The sequence below is a fragment of the Pelophylax lessonae genome, assembly GCF_965119305.1.
Source record: "Pelophylax lessonae genome assembly, chromosome: 5".
NCBI lineage: Eukaryota > Metazoa > Chordata > Amphibia > Anura > Ranidae > Pelophylax > Pelophylax lessonae.
This window is the reverse complement of record NC_138772.1, coordinates 234696027-234716070: the sequence shown is the minus strand read 5'-3', so window position 1 is coordinate 234716070 and position 20044 is coordinate 234696027. Positions and strand designations below refer to the sequence as shown.

At 41.7% G+C, this 20044-nt stretch overlaps 1 protein-coding gene across 4 annotated transcripts in view; it reads left to right on the top strand.

Moving 5' to 3' along the window:
* Positions 1-5096: 5096 nt before the first annotated feature.
* The window catches only part of CTNND2 (catenin delta 2), a 921118-nt gene continuing 906170 nt past the window's right edge, over positions 5097-20044 (top strand). For all 4 annotated transcript variants that reach the window (XM_082258174.1, XM_082258173.1, XM_082258172.1 and 1 more), the window contains exon 1: positions 5097-5151. The gene's annotated coding sequence lies outside the window, so the exon portion shown is untranslated. The remainder of the gene's footprint in view (positions 5152-20044) is intronic.

The following is a 20044-nucleotide window of genomic DNA, read 5'->3' as shown; positions in this document are numbered from 1 at the left end:
ACAAATTGGGCTACTTTTTCTGTTTATTTTTTTCTAAATTTAGTGAATTATTTCCCCAAAAAATTATATTTGAAAGACCGCTATGCAAATAATGCGTGACAAAAATTATTGCAACAGCCAGTATTTGATTTTTCAGAGTCTTTGCTAAAAAAAAATATATGTAGTTTGTGGGGGTTCTAAGTAATTTTCTGGCAAAAAATACAGATTTTTTAACTTCTAAACAACATGTGTCAAAAATAGGCTTGGTCCTTAACCTCCTTAGCGGTATTCCCGAGTGTGGCTCGGGGTTAACTTTACCCCGCAATGTTACTCACCTTCCCTGCACTCCCCTGCCGTCCTCCCCAGTGTCCTCACAGTCTCTCCCCGCTCTGTGCACGGCCGATTGCAGGCACTTGCCTTCCGGTTCCCTTCCCTGCGAGCGTTGCGATGCAGGAGGGTGGAACTGGCGGCAAATTCAAAAGTGTAAATACACAAATTACATGATACAAAGCTGTGATCCAAGAATGATTTGTGGACGCCATGGTCGTTCTCAATTTTCCAGGCACAAAGAACTAGAAAAGCACAGGCAGGGCACTGGAAAAGTCACCAGGTGAAATCCTGTGGTGAAATGGCATGATACAGTGTAATCCGTTAGGATCACAACTTTGTATCATGTCATTTAGTGTATTTACAATTTTTAAATTGCCGCCGGTTCCACCCCCCTGCATCGCAATGCTCGCAGGGAAGGGAACCTGAAGACAAGCGGGAGGACGGCGGGGGATCGCAGGGGAAGGTGAGTTTTAAAATGTAAAACAACGATTTCCATGCAAAAAAAATTTACCGCTTTTAACTCTTCCTTTTTTTTCTTTTTTTTTTCCCCCTGCAAAGTAAATGCATAATGTGTTAGAATGCATCCCATACTAGCACATTATGTGACACTTACCTGCAACGAAGCCCGCGTTGTCCCTGCTGCTGGCTGCATCCATCTTCACCCGTCTTCCTTCGGGTCTGCGGACTCCGGCTGTATTACTGGCCGGAGCCGCGTGACGTCACTCCCGCACATGCGTGCGGGACCTGCCAGTCACGGCACAGGACGTCATCGGCTGCAGGCAATGTAAACATCTCCTAAATGGTGCACGTTTAGGAGATATTTACAGCACCTATAGGTAAACCTTATTATAGGCTTACCTATAGGTAAAAGTCATCAAAGTGGGTTTACAACCACTTTAAGTGGTTAAATTATGGCCATATACAGTATATTTTTAACCACTTACCCACTGGGCACTTAAACCCCCTTCCTAACCAGACCAATTTTCAGATTTCAGTGCTCTCACATTTTGAATGACAATTACTCATGCAACACTAAACCCATATGAAATGTACGTCCTTTTTTTCACACAAACAGAGCTTTCTTTTGGTGGTATTTAATCGTCATTGGGTTTTTTATTTTTTGCGCTATTAATACCGAACATTTTGTAAAAAAAAATGCATTTTTCTTTATTTTAGTTTTAAAATTTTGCAAATTTAGTAATTTTTCTTCAAAAATTTTGGACAAAAGTTATACTGTTACATATCTTTTGGCAAAAATAACGGTTGGTTAAACAATGGTGAAAATTGATCACACCCGATGTACTGACGGCCTTTTCATTTTCTTGACAAGTCAGGAAAGTACAAATACCCTCCAAATAACCCCTTTTTGGAAAGTAGACATTCCAAGGTATTTAGTAAGAGGCATTGTGAGTTTTTTGAAGTTGTAATTTTTTTCCCACAATTCTTTGCAAAATTAAGATTTTTTTTTTACAAAATTGTCATTACGAAGTTATTTCTCACATACTGTATAGGCACACTTGCAACTATACCCCAATATACATTCTGCTACTCCTCCTGAGTATGACGATACCACATGTGTTGGAATTTTCCACAACCTGACCACATACAGAGGTCCAACATCCAAGTAGTACCTCCAGGTGTTCTAGGAGCAAAAATTACACAATACATTTCCTGACAACATATCACACTTTTGAAGGCCCTGGAGCACCAGGACAATGGAAACGTCCACAAAATGACCCTTCTTTGGAAAGCAAACACCCCAACACATAATCTAGGAGGCATAATGCGTCTTTTGAACATGTAATTTTTTTCCACAAGTTTTTGTAAAATGTGGAAAGAAAATAAAAAAAATTTTTTTTTTTACACAAAGTTTTCCATTTTTATAAGTTATTTCTAACACATAGCATGTACATAGCAAAAATGACACCCCAAAATACATTCTGCTACTCCTCCTGAGTATGGTGATACCACTCGTGAGACTTTTACACATCCTGGCCACATACAGAGGCCCATCATGCAGGGAGCATCGTCATTTCCTGACTACCCATTACACTTTTGTGGGGCACTGCTAAGCACTGTAGTGGCACTGATGTGGCATGGATGAGTTTGGATGTGGCACAGATGAGTTTGGATATGGCACAGATGAGTTTGGATGTGGCATGGATGAGCACTGATGTGGCATGGATGTGGCACGGATGAACACTGATGTGGCATGGATGAGCACTGATGTGGCATGGATGTGGCATGAATGAGCACTGATATGGCACGAATGAGCACTGATGTGGCATGGATGAGCACTGATGTGACAGGGATGGGCATGATTGAGGCACGAATGAGCATGATTGAGGCACGGATGGGCATGATTGAGGCATGGAGGGACATGATTGAGGCATGACTAAGGTATGATTTAGGCATGGATGGGCATGATTGAGGTATGATTGAGGCATGACTGAGGTATGATTGAGGCATGAAGGAGGCAGGAGATGAGTGATGCTGCTCCCTCCCTACCGATTGCTGTGTACAGCGTGCCAGGAAAGGAGAGAACTGAACTGGACATGCGCCAGTTTGTTGACAACTGACCTCTCCATCATTGGACGGAGCGATCACGTGGTAAAGGGCTGCTGTCATTGGTTCCTTTACCATGAGCCGTGAGGCGCTGGGTGCGATTCTGTGAGGACGTCATTGTACGCCCTCCCAGAATAAGTTGATCGCGCTGTAGCCGTCATTTGGCTATGGCCTGGTCGACAAGTGGTTATAGTAAAGCTAAAGGGCCCGTTTACACCACATGCAATGCAGTGCTTTTTTTTTTTGCATCAAAAACCCAAGGAAGGTAGGTTGTATGGCATCCAATGGCATAGTTCACAACAGCGCAGTACGTTCCAGTGTGTTTTCAGTTCCAGAAATGCTCCTTTTTTCCTGTACAGAACTGTAGTGGAACACGGTTAAAAAGCATAAAAATGCATCAAAGGTGCACTGGACTCCACTACAGTGAAAAAAACAGGAAAAAAGAAGAAAAAAAAATTAACTTAATTTAGATACGTATATGCAATAATGGTTATTGAGAGATGACAACCGCCATTTTATAATTTATCACTTACCATTGCACTTTAAGAAATCATCACGTAATCACTTGAAGGGTAATTTATACACGGACACTAACGTTAGGACGCATAATATTCATTAATTCATTGGTAGTAGCCCTGATTTACACATTGCAGAAGGAGCAGCGCTGATATACATGTATATTTGATCCATCAAGGAACCTTTCCTTCTTTATTAGCAGCAGCCCTAAATTGTATTTTGGTTGTTCACACACCCAGAATAAATAGATATTTTCCTAAGCGCAGGTACATTTCTAATCTTTGTGTTACAGAGAGAAAGCTGAGCGAAGAGATCTCATACTTGGATCTCATACTTCCTGTGGATTCCCGATAGTACTTTTTTAGTTCACTGATGGCACTGTCAGGACTCAGGCAGATTGATCTATTCTGCACATTGTATAGGAGGGCAGCTGCATTTGGTGCCCAGAGCTCTATCAGCATGGGAGAGGTCAGCTCACTTCTTTATGCAAGTTTCCAAACTGAACATCAGTAATAAAAAGATGAAATATAAAAAAAGAAAGCATATTTGTATGCACTAGAATCTATTTGTGGCTGCAGTCATTCGTAGACAGTGTACTTCTGATCTGTACAACAGTGAATACAAATTCTCTTTATGACCTGAAAAATTATGTAAAAAACGAAGTCTTTGCATGAGTTCCTTTGTGCCAGTAAAGCTCCTGGCAGTTCAGGAAACATTTACGCATATGACAGAGAGTTCAACTTGATTAAACCTCCTTTTGGTCACCTCCCATGCTTACAGAAGGGCAATTACGGGTCTGCTATTTCCTAACATGCAATTTCACTTCCTGCTTTTCATGGTTACAGGAAGCATGCTTGTGTGTAAGGCGATTTCTTTTTTGGTTTTGGTTGGTGGGATTAAACAGTAACTGTGAATGGATTAAAATGTTTTACTTTTTATTTTTATGACATACCAAACATGGTCTTACAGAGATTATACCAGCTCCTACCTGGAGTTATGTTACACCATCATCTTACTCTGTTCTGTCCCTGTTTTTGTCCTAGTTATTTAGAAAGGGTAAATATGATGTGAAAGGTTTCATCTCTTAAAAAAATACATTAAAAATACTCTGGCTTTCCAAGTTTGTGAAGCTGGAAGACATGTATTAAACCCAAAACATAATATAGTGCGGTTTACCAATCAGACGTGGTGGCTGTATTTTTATTTTTTAGACTTTTTCCCCTGTTTTCACCCTGTGATCTGACCAATAACACACCTGTATTAGAGTGTCCCAACTCCAAACGATTGAGCTTAGGGGCACCTTTGAACAGCAGCATTGTCTGCCTGGGGAATGGAAGTGTTAGATGGAATAGAAGATTTAAATATAAATCTACAGAGTACACTAACAAATTGAAGCCAAGCTCCAGCTAACAATTTATAAGCAGTTACAGCAACAGGTATTTTTCTTTTGGGATAAAGGTTTTGCATAAATAAAAAATTAAAACGGATAAATACACTATTTGTGTGTGTGTGTGTATAGATAGATAGATAGATAGATAGATAGATAGATAGATAGATAGATAGATAGATAGATAGATAGATAGATAGATAGATAGATAGATAGATAGATAGAGATATATATACAGATTATATGTAATATACGTAATACTCAATGTATTTAAACTGTGCATTACATATGTATTAATTATGTGTTCATTGTCTCAACAGTTGGTTGCAAGTTGTCTCCAGACCCCAACTTTTTTAATGAAGTTCCCCTTTAAGGTAGGCTCATGCAAAGTATTATCTCTGTATACTGTATATTATGTGTGCAAAAACTTACTGTATATAAAGTGGAAATTTGCCGGCGGTGGAAGGGACTTCCCTGCTGGTGTGGGCGCTAATATTTGTGGAAGGGTCCCCCCTTCCGCTGTGTATGTGGCCTGGGCTCCAGGGGTCCCTCCTGGGCACCTGGGAGTCTGGTGAATGCCGTGTTTTTCTCTATACCAGTGGCCATGTTTGTGCAGTCCAGCAACCATTTTTGGTTGGTCCTACGTGCATTGAGAGTGCATTGAGAGTGGGTGCCATGACAGTGGTCTGGGCGGCGATTATGGCTTTGGGGGCTCCTCCTCCTTTTTTCCCTGGATGCCGCACGTGGATACAGGCTATATTTTTTTTAAACTCTTCTTATTGGCAATGTATAAAGAGACAATTTGGTATGACAACTATTGTGCTCAATATGAGCGTTAAGGAATACAAAATATGGTCCACAAATACCATGTAATATCTACGTTTACATATGAATTTTTTAAACTGAACAGTTTTGGCAAGAGAAATAAAAACAATGCCACAGTACTCTCTGATCAGTTGGATCCACACTAGGAACTGAATGTGTCCATATAATATACACACATTTATGCATTTTGACACACATGTAATGAGCTTATGCAATATACATCTCATGTAGTAGTAATAGTGAGAGTAGAGGAGCACCATACGTCCAATACTTTGCTGTATTTATTTGGACAACTGCCTATGCTCAAAAATTAGTTTTTCATAAAGAAAGAATCTGAATCACCATCTGTATCCATTGGCGGTCGGGGGAACAGACTGATTCCACCTAATTTAGATGGCCTTACGGGCCAGAAATAATGTTTCTCGTAGCAAAATTCTGGTCTACTTTGGCCATTGCTCTTCATCTAATAGCAGGCAAATTCATGGGGTGCATGGAACAGTGACAGAAAGGATGATAGACAGTAATGCTCTCATCTGTTGCCAGTATCTGTCTATGACAGGACAGGACCACATTACATGAGCAAAATCTGCCATTTTATGGGTACATCTAGTACATGCAAATGTTGGTAACTGATGCATGGCATGTAATGTACTGGGGTTAAATTAGACTGGTGTAACATATAGAAATGAATGAATTTGTGGTTAATAGCTGGTTAGATAGTTAAATGAGAAGAGCATGCTTCTTCCCAGTCTTCATCTGACAGATCAGGTATAAGAACTTTCCACTTATCCCAAACCGCCAGAGGATTTTTATTGAGGTAGATAATAAATGGGAATATACAGTGGAAATCAAGCCCTTAGGGCCTTGTGACCTTAGTACACCAATCAATGGATAATCAGAAAAATTAGTATCAGAAACACCAAACTGCGTTTGCAAAACATGGCAAAGCTGTAGGTATCTATAAAAAGCTTTACGTGGAAGAGCACATTTATTTTGTAATTCAGTAAAGGAGGCCAAAACGTTAATAGAATACATGGCTTCCAAAGGCACGATATCGCTATGCTCCCAAAAAGCATAATCCACAAATTTCTGTGGAGGAGGAAACATGGGATTATGCCACAGGGGCAGAGCGACATTAGTGTCCCTAAATTCATCCAGCTGTTTAGCTTCCCTCCAAACAGTGTAAAATTTGCAGTGCCCTTGTAGTGCACAGTGGATTTGCCTTTTATAAATCAACCCCTGTTGTGTATATCTTGGAAACTGTACACAGACCCTGCGAAAACAAAGGCAGCATGTAATGTTTGTTTCAGGCACTGGATCCTTTCATTTGGTTCTCACCTTGGTACGTGGTGCAATGAGTGAGATGACTGCAGGGTGCTATGTAAGTCCACGTGATGGGCGAAGCCTGGACCCTGAGAGGGACCAGCAACATGGACAAGATAACACAGGTTTTTCCCTCATACACACCGATTGCTGACTTTCATGTCTTGATGACTTTGTAGCATACACTACATCCCCAATTTACAAGATATTCTGCAGTGCAATGTACACAAGTGGTAAAAAGGCACAGGTATAGGGGGGTTTACGCTCTTAAAGTAGAACTATAGGAAAAACTGTTGTTTTTCATCTTGGATAGAACAAGGGAGGGTTATAACCCCTGTCAGATTTTTTTGCAATCTGTATCCCATTGCGCAGATTTACCTTCACTTCCTGTCCCATATCCAAACAGGAAATGAGAGGAAATCCTTGCAAAATTTAGGGAATTCCTTGGAGACCCCCAGGTCACTAACACTACTGTCCCCATTGGAAGATCCCCCCCCCCCCCCGTTACTTTTCTGAGCAAGAGATGTCACCAGCACACCATGGGTCTCCAATATTGGGTCCAAAGCTTTATTCAGCTATCACATTGTTACAGCAAACAGCAGCATTCCTGAGCCATGCAGGACCCCTTCATCAGGCATGTGACTATTACTTTTCTAGGGACAAACCAAAATCTGGAATTTTCGAATTTCTTTTACTTTTACTTTCAATGATAATGGCAAACAGTACATATAGAGAGGGTGAATCTCCTTAACCACTTAAGCCCCGGAAGATTTTACCCCCTTCCTGACCAGGGGGTATTTTGCGATTCGGCACTGCGTGACTTTAACGGACAATTGCGCGGTCGTGCGATGCTGTATCTAAACGAATTTGGCGTCCTTTTTTTCCCACAAACAGAGCTTTCTTTTGGTGGTATTTGATCACCTGTGCAATTTTTTGATCACGCGCTATAAACAAAAAAAGAGCTTAAATTTTGCAAAAATAGCAATATTTTTCACATTTTTTTATATGAAATTCCCCCCCAAAAAAATGTAAAAATCTAAATTTTTTAACATTTTCGGCCAATTTGTTTTATGCTACATATGTTTGGTAAAAAAAATCGCAAAAAGCGTATTTTGATTGGTTTGCGCAAAAGTTATCGCGTTTACTAACAAAGGGAAAGATTTTTGTCATTTTTGTTGTTTTTTTTTTTAATGCGTAATGGCGGCGATCTGCGATTTTTTTGCGGTACTGCGACATTGCGGCGGACAGATCGGACCCTTGACTGACATTTTTGACACTTTTGGGGTTACCAGTGACATTTCTACAGTAATCAGTGCTATACATATGCACTGTTCCTGTAAAAATACACTGGCAGTGAAGGGGTTAACTTTTTTTGAAAGGGAGGGGCTATGTGTGTCCCTAGGGGCGTGCTTTCTACTGTGATTGGCTGTGGCTTCAGATGTATGAAGAGTGATCAACGGTTCTACATAGTAGAACCGTATGATCATCCCTCATACACAGGGGAGAATGACAGGCAGCTTGTTTACACAAGCCGCCTGACTTTCTCCCTCTCCCCCGCCGATCGCAGAGTGACCGGCGGACATCGGGTCCACCGGTCACATGCGCTGGGGGGTCCGTGACCACGCGGGAGCGGGAGCGCGCCTACGGGGGCGCGCGCTCGTTCCCTAGACCCTCACAAGCTAGTGACGTAGCCCTACGTCACTTTGCCTGTGAGGGGCTGACTGCCGACGTAGATCGGCATTAGGCAGTCGGCAAGTGGTTAGCAGGGGCACAGACACCAAAAAAAATGACAAGCATTCTTAACACTCTCCACTGTATTCAAAATTAAAAAAAAAAAAAAAAAAAAAAGTTTTGCCTTTATTATACTTTAATATTTTTCTCTAAAATGTATATTGTCTTGCTACTGAGCTTTACAAGAAATGCTCCCACAAAGTTCACCTGTTCAAATTTGGCAGGCTTATTTACCACCTAACTACAAAATGTTCCCCATTTACTAGTTGTGTAATGGTCATAAAACTTCTAATTGTGCACCTCTTGCTGCCATTTTGTGCAGGCAACGCAAGCTGGTCATTTGCTAATCCACATGCTTCTAGATTTATCAGACACAGCCATTAGAACTTGCCTGGGTGGTCATGATTCTTCTGTACCAGACATGCTACACCCTGCAGGGGAAGACTCTCATTTGGCAATGGAGGATTACAGGTGCTGGGAAGAAGGAACACATGGGTTGGACCAGGGGTCTTCAAACTATGGCCCTCCATAGTTCATAGTTCAGGAACTACATTTCCCATCATGACTAGTCATATCTGTGAATGTCAGAGTTTTACAATGCCTCATGGGATGTGTAGTTCTGCAACAGCTGGAGGGCCGCAGTTTCAGGATTCCTGGGTTAGACAAAGGCAGGTCTGCTGCAGCCTCCCAGGTTCCTCTCAAGTCGGCTGTCAGCGAGATTCCCTGTTGACAGCAGAACATAAACAAACAAGTGGCAGCATTAAAAAATAAAGAAAAACAGCATGGGGGTCCCTAATGCTAGAATTTAAAATGAAAATGGCATTGGGCCCCCCCCAAAATCCATACCAGACCTAACTCTGGAATGAATTATAAAGAGAAGACTACGCCAAAATTAAAAATAAAAAAATAAATAAACGTAAAATATAAAAATAAATAAATAAATAATAATAAAAATAAAAAATTACATGGGGTCCCTGCAGAAATCCATACCAGACCTTTATCCGAGCCTTAAGCAGGGGAATCATACTCACAGCAGATGAGTCATGGTGGTTAAGCAGCTATTCTCAATGAATCCAAATGAATCTAAATTTAATAAATGCATTTGTTAATTATGTTATAGTTTTTTTGGATTTGTTTACATTTGTTACTATGTCTATTCGGAAATTTGGACACATCCGAATCTCTGAAAATCGAACTTTTGTCCGTAAAACTAATCATAGCGAAATGAAACGCACATGTCTAGTTGTATGTCTTCGTTTTAATAAATTATTGGGAGGAGCTTGGAAAAATATCTAGTGGATATAGGGAATATTCTCCATTCCAAAGTATAAACAATTCTTGTTTCTCTAAGTTCCATTCAACTCTTTCTAGGATAGATTTAGCAATCTAATATAATCCCATTCATTTTTTTAAATTGATTGTATGGATAGGGGTATATCTGATCATTCACCACAATTTAAGGGGAAAATCCAAGGATGCTTTTATTTTTTTTATTTTTATGTTTTAGAAACCCTTTCTGACTAAGATGTTTCCTGTTCCTTACCCTGTCCACCCTTAAAGCCAATCTTCACTGCATCTGAGCACCACAAACCAAAAACACTATTTAATTTATTTTCAATATTCAAATCAAACTTCCCCATCCATCCATGTTTCCAGGTTTTATTTTCTTGAGAAATCACATTGAAACCCCCCCCCCCCCCACTAGCATTTCTAGCCATGGCCTAAGGGTGAATGATTCATGTAGCATTTACTTCCTGGAATCCATCTGCCTGTAGCTCAAGTATGCTTGCACGAGAGTATGCTTAGCTGAGAAAACCCGTTACCCTCTCCTCCCCTGAAGACTTCAGGGATGTATGACATAATTTGTTCATGCAACAAACCAGGAAGTGACTGAAGAATTATCAAAACAAAAAAGTAAATATGATATATACTTTCCTTTCTATTCAATAATGCTAACAGCATGAGGATTAAAAATAATCAGTGTTGATTGGAGGAGTGAAGTTCCACTTTAACTTTACTGTTTACCTTTACTACTTGACCCCCGGAAGATTTACCCCCCTTAATGAGCAGGCCATTTTTTGCGACACAGCACTGCGTTACTTTAACTGACAATTGCATGGTCATTTGACACTGTACCCAAACAAAGTATATGTCCTTATTTCCTCATAAATAGAGCTCTTTTTTGGTGGTATTTGATCACCACTGCGTTTTTATTTTTTGTGCTAAAAACAAAAATTAATAATATTTTTTACTTTCTGCTATGAAACATATCCAATAAAAAATGTAAAAAATAAAGGTCATTATATATTTTGCTATATGTTTTTGTTAAAAAATAAAATCCCATTAGGTGTATATTGATTGGTTTGCGCAAAACACAACTGACACTTTTTGGGAACCAGTGACACTAATACAATCATCAGTGCTAAAATATGTACTGTTGCTATACTAATGACACTGGCTGAGAAGGGGTTAAACATCTAGGGCAATCAAAGAGTTAAATGTGTGCCTAACCAGTGTTTTGGTGTACTGTGTTAGGTGCTTTTACTAGGGGAAGTAATGGATTTTATTCCCTGCTTTGCAGGGCAAGAAAATATATTACTTCCCCGCTGACAGGACAGGGCTCTGCTTACTTTACAGCAGAGCTCTGTCCTGTGTAAATTCATGACAATCCTTGGGTGCCGGCGGTAATCCATTTGTCGGCACTTGGTGACCGACATCTTCTGTTTTTAATCACAGCACTGCCGGGTTGCTGGTGGTGTGCGCGCGATCCCCTACCCAAAAGTGTCAGATTACATACTAGGTACGTGATCTGGCACAGCCGAGCTGCCGTGCCACAGTATATCTGTGTTATACGGTCAGCAAGTAGTTAAAGCAATACTAAAGGTAAAACATTTTTTTAATAACAAACATGTTATACTTACCTGCTCTGTGTAAAGGTTTTTCACAGAACAGCCCGATCCTCTTCTTCTTGGGTCCCCTGCTGGCGCTCTTGGCCCCCCCCCCTTGCCCTGTGCCCCCATAGCAAACGGCTTGCTTATGCATTAGAGCATGCTTGCTCCTAAGCCCTGCCAATGGCTTCCACTGCTGTCTCTGAGCCAGTGAGGAGGTAGAGTGCTGGTAGCGCCATTGCTCTCGTGCGCATCACTTGATTGAGATTGGGCTCAGGAAAGTATTGGGGGGGCTGCACACAGAAGGGTTTTTTTTTTTCCTTCATGCTTAGTATGCATGAAGGTAAAAAATCTTCAGCCTTTAGAACCACTTTAATATTGAATAATACCATGGCCTCTCCTTTAATAGTATGAGATGCCCTGAAGGCATATCTTTGAGGACTTTTAAAACAAACTTTGGCTATTAAAGCCAACACAATGGCGTGAAAGACCTTGACTGTTCAAGTAAACAGGATGTAGAAGGATGTTGTGGAAAATAAAAACAGAGGGTGCAATGGCCTAGTGCATTATCCAACATAAATTTATTAAAGATGATTAAAAATAAAATCAAACTACTCACAAGTGTAGATAGTAAACGTGCACATCAAGCCACTGCAAGTGGCTGCAAACTCCCAACTTTGCCAAAACCTCAAGCTCAAGGGGGGCTCTGATGAAGAAGGGTTAACTTCGAAAGGGCATCAGCCGGCAGGGACCCCGGTGAGATCCTCCTTGAGCTAAAGGTTTTGTCAAAGTTGGGAGTTTGCAGCCACTTGCAGTGGCTTGATGTGCGAGCTTATAACTTACACTTGTGAATAGTTTTATTTTAAATAAAAAATAATACATTTATGTTGGTGTAGTGTATTAACACGCACCAGGCTGTACAGGTTGCTTCTTAATTCACTGAACATCACGCATGCAACTAAACTTCAGCCACACCCAGCTCCCAGACATATACATAATTGTAACATTTTGCAGACAGCAACTTAACCATACTTACCATACTACATTCCCTCCTCTCTTTGAATAAAACATAACATGCACAACGTATTAATAAGATTAACAAAATGCATGGATGAACAACTAGAAATTTAAACTATAAACTCCTGACTATACACATAGTCCTTAAGGTAGGCCGGTGGATTAGTTGCTCGTTTTTCTCTTGGCCATTCCGATGTGGATGGTTGTGGATTGAAGTCTGGATCACTGGCAGTATCATCACTACTCTTTGCCTGTTCGCCGTCTTTCGATACTTGACCTTCTGACTCAATAAATTTCTTCACAAATGAGGAATTACGCACTTTTGTGTGTCCATCTAAATCCTCTAAAACCACTTGAGTACCTCTTTTCTCCTTTACAACATAAGGCTCAGGTTCAAAGGACAGAGCCAGTTTGTTAAACTGATCATTTTGAAGCAACACCTTATCACCCTGTTGAAGGCCACTAGGTTGACACTGGCGGCGGTGGTTTGCATACTGTTCAGCCCGGATCTTCCTTTCCTCATCAACATGCCGAAAAGGTTTCTGACTTGTAGGAGGACCCCCAATGTCTGGCAATTTTGTCCTGAATTTGCGACCACAAAGAAGTTCCGCAGGACTAACTCCAGTGACAGTATGCAGAGTTGTGCGATAAGCCAAAAGAAAACGCCACAGTTCCTTTTTCCAGTCTCTTCTCTCTAAATGAGCAATCCGCAAAGCTTGCAGCAAGGTTCGATTCTGGCATTTCACTTCCCCGTTAGCCTGTGGCCAGTATGGAGTTGTACGATGATGTTCAATAGCATTTGATTTCAGATAATCCTGAAATTCCTGAGAAGTAAATTGGGCACCATTATCACTCACAATCCGTTTAGGCAACCCATGAGACGCAAAAATGCTCTCCAACCCCTCAATTACAGTTGATGATGTAGCTTTAGTGAGAACTACCACCTCTTGCCACCTTGAATAATAGTCCACAACAACTAAAAGATGGTGTCCAGATGGAATGTCACACAGATCAATGGCTACATCTTCCCATGGTCCCTCAGGTAGAACAGTGTGAGTTACTGGTTCTGGTTTAGGTTTGCTGCCCACCAACTGACATGCTCGACATGAAGAAACCAAACGTTCCACATCCTTGTCAATTCCTGGCCACCAGACTTTCTCACGTAATCTTTGTTTGGTGCATACAATGCCTTGATGGCCCTCATGGGCTAAATGTAATGTACATTTCCATAAGTCTTTAGGCATCACAATACGATTGCCACGTAAAACTAGTTGTCCTGCAATACTCAGCTCTTGTTTGATTCTGTGATAGCTTGGGTCACAATCCACCCAAACCCCTTGTCTTACACATTTTCTCAACCGAGCAATTTCCGGATCCACAGATGCCAATTCTTCAACCTCCCGCGGTGTCAATGCCTGAGGCATGGCGTTAGTAGCCACAAAACTAATGTACTCTTCTGCTAGGTTATGAACAGGTGCTGAAGACTGAGGCAATCTGGAAAGGGCATCTGCCGCATTAGTCGGTTGTAACGCTCCTGCGTTTCTTATATGGTGTGGATTTTCAGCTGCAGAAATAGTTCCACGTCAGTAGTCATGTAAGAGATATGCTGAGATACCATTCCCAACCTCAATGACTCATCATGTGTGGAAGGTCTTATTTCAGCCAGTAAATACACACAATTAGCAAGCTGGTTCCTAGAGTGACTTTATGTATGTGGTAACACAATGATGAAGGTTGAGGGATAGGTTGAGTGGAGGTGGTAGGTGATAGACACTTGAAGGTGAGACAGTAGCAGATGGATGCAGGAAGGTTTAGCAATGTTGTATGATAGCAGATGATAGAATAGCAGGTGGACATACAAAAGAGATCAACCCAGTGCAGAAAAGTAGCAGTAGTCTCAAGAGCTAGCAATCTAGTTATGCAGATGTGATAAACAGTCTTTACTATGCAGAGCTAGATAGTGTAAGCTTAGTATAAGTTTATAGAGAATTCCCCTGCGGGGTACTTAGCACTATTAGCGATACAGCCGAAGGGTGTTTCAGGAGAGGCGGATGATCCAGTAGCGGGATACAGGGATCAGCGCAGCGAGGTTCCGTCAGCGAAGTAAGCTTGCAAGCATGGAAGCTTCAAGCAAGGTTAGCATCCAGGTAAAGGTGTTTGAACGAACACATGTGAGTGAGAACCGGCGCTTTAAATAGCCATCTAGTCCGGCGCTGGGTGATGACAGCTCCAGTCTTAAAGGTGTATGCGCACCTTTCCAAAAAGTAAATGGTGGGGCGCATACACTTGTGGAAAGTGTAATTTAGGGTACCAAAGGTACCAGAACATTACAATACCCCCCCCTTAAGGCCTGCTCCTGAAGGCCTCTGGAGCTGGTTTGTCTGGGTATCTCGCATGAAAATTGCGGATTAATCTAGGGGCATGTATGTCAGAGCTGTTTAGCCAGGTGTCGTCTTGGGGCCCATAGTTCTTCCATCTAACCAAGTACTGAAGTCTTCTTCTGTAGATACGAGAATCCAGAATCTCTTTTATCTCGTATTCTTCTCCACCTTCAACTTGTACAGGAGGGGGAGGTGGAATATTAGGCCTTATTCCTTGGTCCGGAACATGGGGTTTTAGTAGCGACACATGGAAAATGGGATGGATTTTTAGGTCCATTGGCAATGTAAGCTGCACTGCAGCTTTTCCAATAAGTTTCTTGATTGGGAAAGGTCCCAAGAACAGAGGTCCAAGCTTTTTGCTAGGGATCTTCAGTCTCAAGTTTTTTGTTGAGAGCCAAACGAGGTCCCCGATAGTATACTGTGGAGAAGGTCTTCTACGAAGATCATAGTACTTCTTTTGTTGACTGTGAGCGTGTGCAATGGTAGTATTTAGTAAACCCAGAGAATCCTTTATTTGGGTAAGATAGTCTGAGGCTACTGGGTTATTTGAAGGAAGGATGCGTGGAGGGAGAATAGAGGGATGGAACCCATAGTTCAAGTAGAACGGACTCTGCTTGGTTGTACTGTGAGTTGCGTTGTTGTAGGCAAATTCTGCCAGGGGGAGAAGATCCAACCAATCATCCTGTTGGTAAGAAGTGTAACAACGTAAATACTGCTCGATGCATTGGTTGACTCTTTCAGTCTGTCCGTTGGTCTGCGGATGGTAAGGAGAAGTGAGCTTCCGCTCAATCCGTAGTATGTGACATAGTTCTTGCCAGGATTTAGAAATAAATTGGGATCCACGGTCAGACAAAAGAGTTTTTGGGATACCATGTAATCTGAAGACATGTTTCATCAGGAGTTCTGCCGTTTGTTTGGACGAAGGTAGTCTGCGAATAGCAATGAAATGTGCCATCTTTGTCAGATGGTCCACTGACACCAAGATGGTATTAAATCCTTTGGAAGGAGGCAATTCTACGATGAAGTCCAATGACAGAACCTCCCATGGAGTTTGGGGTATTGGTAGACTGCATAGTAGACCGGATGATCTCGTAGTGTCAATTTTGGACCTGGCACAGACATTGCATGAAGAGACGAATTTTTGTATAGATGTTTTCATGTCAGGCCACCAGAATTGCCGAGAAATCAAATTGAAAGTCTTTGTCATACCCATATGTCCTGCCATAGGCACATCTTGCGATAATTCCAAGATCTTGGTGCGTAGGGTAGGTGGTATGTAAAGTTTGTCGTTGTAGTAGAGGAAGCCTTCTGCATCGGTATTTAGTTGTGGTGGGGGTGAATCCAAACTTATACCATGCAGAACCTCTTCCTTCAAGGAACGGACAACTCCAATAATGCGTTTGTGAGGTATTATAGGAACGGAAGGAATTTCAAAGTAGTTTTCTTCAGTTAGTCGTGATAGTGCATCCGCCTTTTTGTTCTTATCTGCAGGTGTGTAGGTCACTAGGAAGTTAAACCTTAGAAAAAACAGTGACCATCGTACCTGTCGATGCGAGAGAGTTTTGCTAGTCTGAAGATATTGGAGGTTTTTATGGTCCGTGTATATAACTATTGGTAATTGGGTGCCTTCGAGTAAATGTCGCTAATTCTCCAGAGCCAATTTTATAGCAAGCAGTTCCTTTTCACCCACGGGGTAATTTATCTCGGGACTGCTCAGAGATTTAGAAAAAAAGGCGACTTGATGAAGTGGTGAAGTGGGGGTAGGTCGTTGGGAGAGTATTGCTCCTACTGCCAGGTTTGACGCATCTACCTCCAGAATGTATTGGAGGGATGGGTCTGGATGGCGTAATATGGGAGCGGAAGTAAACCTTGTCTTTAACAAGTGGAAAGCCTTATTTGCTTCTTCTGACCATTTAAATGGTATTTTTATGCTAGTGAGCTGTGTGAGGGGTCTCACAATAGCAGAAAAGTTTTTTATGAACTTCCTGTAGAAATTTGAAAATCCCAGGAATCGCTGTAGCGCCTTGCGTGTAGTTGGTGTAGGCCAATCCTGAATGCAGGATATTTTACTCATGTCCATCTCGATTCCTGTTTTGGATATGATGTAGCCTAGAAAGAGTACCTCATCTTTATGGAACAAGCATTTCTTCAGCTTCACATAAAGATTATGTGCAAGCAATCTCGATAATACAAGTCTTACATGTCTTATGTGTTTAGACAGGGTCCGTGAATATATAAGTATATCGTCCAGATATACCACAACACAGACATCTAGTAAGTCTTTAAAAATATCGTTTATAAATCGTTGGAAAACTGCAGGGGCATTGCATAGGCCGAATGGCATCACAAGATATTCGAACAATCCGTATCTAGTTCTGAATGCAGTCTTCCACTCCTGTCCATCACGGATTCGAATGAGATTGTATGCTCCTTTCAGGTCTAATTTTGAAAAATAGGTAGCTCCACGCACCTGCTCAATGAGCTCAGGGATAAGCGGTAGAGGATAGCGATCTTTTATTGTGATAGCATTCAATTTCCTGTAGTCGATGATAGGTCTGAGACTTGTATCTTTATTGCGAACAAAAAAGAGTCCTGCTGCTGTGGAAGAAGTGGAAGGTCTAATAAAACCTTTTTCCAAGTTCTCATCCAAATAGGTTTTGAGATGGGCAAGTTCATCCTGTGAAAGAGGATAAACATGACCGAACGGCAATTTGCTATTTGGGAGTAGATCAATGCTACAATCATAGTCTCGATGAGGAGGTAATGCTTGAGCATTTTTCTCAAGAAAAACCTCAGAAAGATCCTGATAACATAGTGGTGCAATCTCATCTGTCACCACAGACAGAATCTTCCCTGAAAACGGGAGGTTACACGTTTCCTCGCAATAACAAGAAGGGAAGGTCAAGGACCGTTTCTTCCAATCTATGGTTGGTTGGTGTGTGTGCAACCAGGGAAGTCCCAACACAATGGGAAAGTGGGGTGATGGTATTAAATCGAAGGTAGAAGTCTCCCTATGAGACTCGTTAATAGTGACTAGAAGTGCTTGTGTCTGATCGGTGATCGGACCAGAGGATAACGGAACACCGGTAATAAGACTTACTGAGACAGGTTTGAGTTTAGAAATAATAGGAATTTTATTTAAAGCAGCAAAACATATATCCATATAATTTCCACAAGATCCTGTGTCAATCATGGCCTTAGTAGTAATCCTGTTCTGGTCCCACTGTAATGTCAAAAAAACAGAAATGTAGGGGTTAGTGAATGAAGTTGTCAATCCTCCTAGAGAGACATGTGAACACTCACCCTTCTTTTTGTTGACTAGGGGACAGACGTTTATCTTTTGATCCGGGGATGCACAGTACAAGCAGAGATTTTCATTTCGTCTTTTGGCTTTTTCCATAGTTGATAGCGGTGGGCGTATGGTTCCTACCTCCATAGGAACGGCCAGACTCTGAGAGGAAACGGATAATGGCATTCCCATCTTTTCAGCCTTTCTTTCTCGTAGTCTTCTATCTATGGTAATACTGAGTTGTATTAATGCATCCAGGGTTTTTGGCAGATCCGCTCGGGCGAGCTCGTCCTTAACGGCTTCTGATAGGCCAAGCCTAAATTGGGTTTTCAGAGATGCATCATTCCATTCTGAATCAAGGGTCCATCTCTTGAACTCTGCGACAAAGTCTTCCACAGGCCTCCTTCCTTGTTTCAAGGATCTTAACTGAAGATCAGCAGTACTCTGTCTATTGGGGTCATCATATAGGCTAGTGAGCTCTGCCAGGAACAAGGCATAGGAGTTGAGAAGCTGGTCGTTTTTCTCAAAAAGAGAATCTGCCCAGGCTAGAGGATCGCTTGATAGGTAAGAAATAATAGTACAAACCTTAATGTGATCAGTAAGGTAGGTACGAGGTTTTAGCAAAAAAAGTAACTCACATGCGTTTTTAAATTCGCGAAATTTTTTGCGATCGCCTGTAAATACCAAAGGGGGATTTATCTTGGGTTCAGGGGACTGAGCAGAGGTAAGTTGTGTCAGTCTAATTACCTGCTGCGACAGAGCCTGATTGTCTTCTTTTAATTCAGCAAGTGCGTGTATTAACGCAGATACTTGCTGTTTTAATTGTGTCACCTGAGTGGTTATTTCTGCTGAATCCATTTTTAGGTTCGTTCAATCTGTAACGCTCCTGCGTTTCTTATATGGTGTGGATTTTCAGCTGCAGAAATAGTTCCACGTCAGTAGTCATGTAAGAGATATGCTGAGATACCATTCCCAACCTCAATGACTCATCATGTGTGGAAGGTCTTATTTCAGCCAGTAAATACACACAATTAGCAAGCTGGTTCCTAGAGTGACTTTATGTATGTGGTAACACAATGATGAAGGTTGAGGGATAGGTTGAGTGGAGGTGGTAGGTGATAGACACTTGAAGGTGAGACAGTAGCAGATGGATGCAGGAAGGTTTAGCAATGTTGTATGATAGCAGATGATAGAATAGCAGGTGGACATACAAAAGAGATCAACCCAGTGCAGAAAAGTAGCAGTAGTCTCAAGAGCTAGCAATCTAGTTATGCAGATGTGATAAACAGTCTTTACTATGCAGAGCTAGATAGTGTAAGCTTAGTATAAGTTTATAGAGAATTCCCCTGCGGGGTACTTAGCACTATTAGCGATACAGCCGAAGGGTGTTTCAGGAGAGGCGGATGATCCAGTAGCGGGATACAGGGATCAGCGCAGCGAGGTTCCGTCAGCGAAGTAAGCTTGCAAGCATGGAAGCTTCAAGCAAGGTTAGCATCCAGGTAAAGGTGTTTGAACGAACACATGTGAGTGAGAACCGGCGCTTTAAATAGCCATCTAGTCCGGCGCTGGGTGATGACAGCTCCAGTCTTAAAGGTGTATGCGCACCTTTCCAAAAAGTAAATGGTGGGGCGCATACACTTGTGGAAAGTGTAATTTAGGGTACCAAAGGTACCGGAACATTACATCGGTCCAGGTCTGTACCGCACTGTAAATCGATACGGTAACAATCTGAGAACCCATCTTTCAATTCTGGCGGATGGTTTTGAGCGTGGCGAATATATCACTTCCAGAGGCTTGTGGTCTGTGATGATTT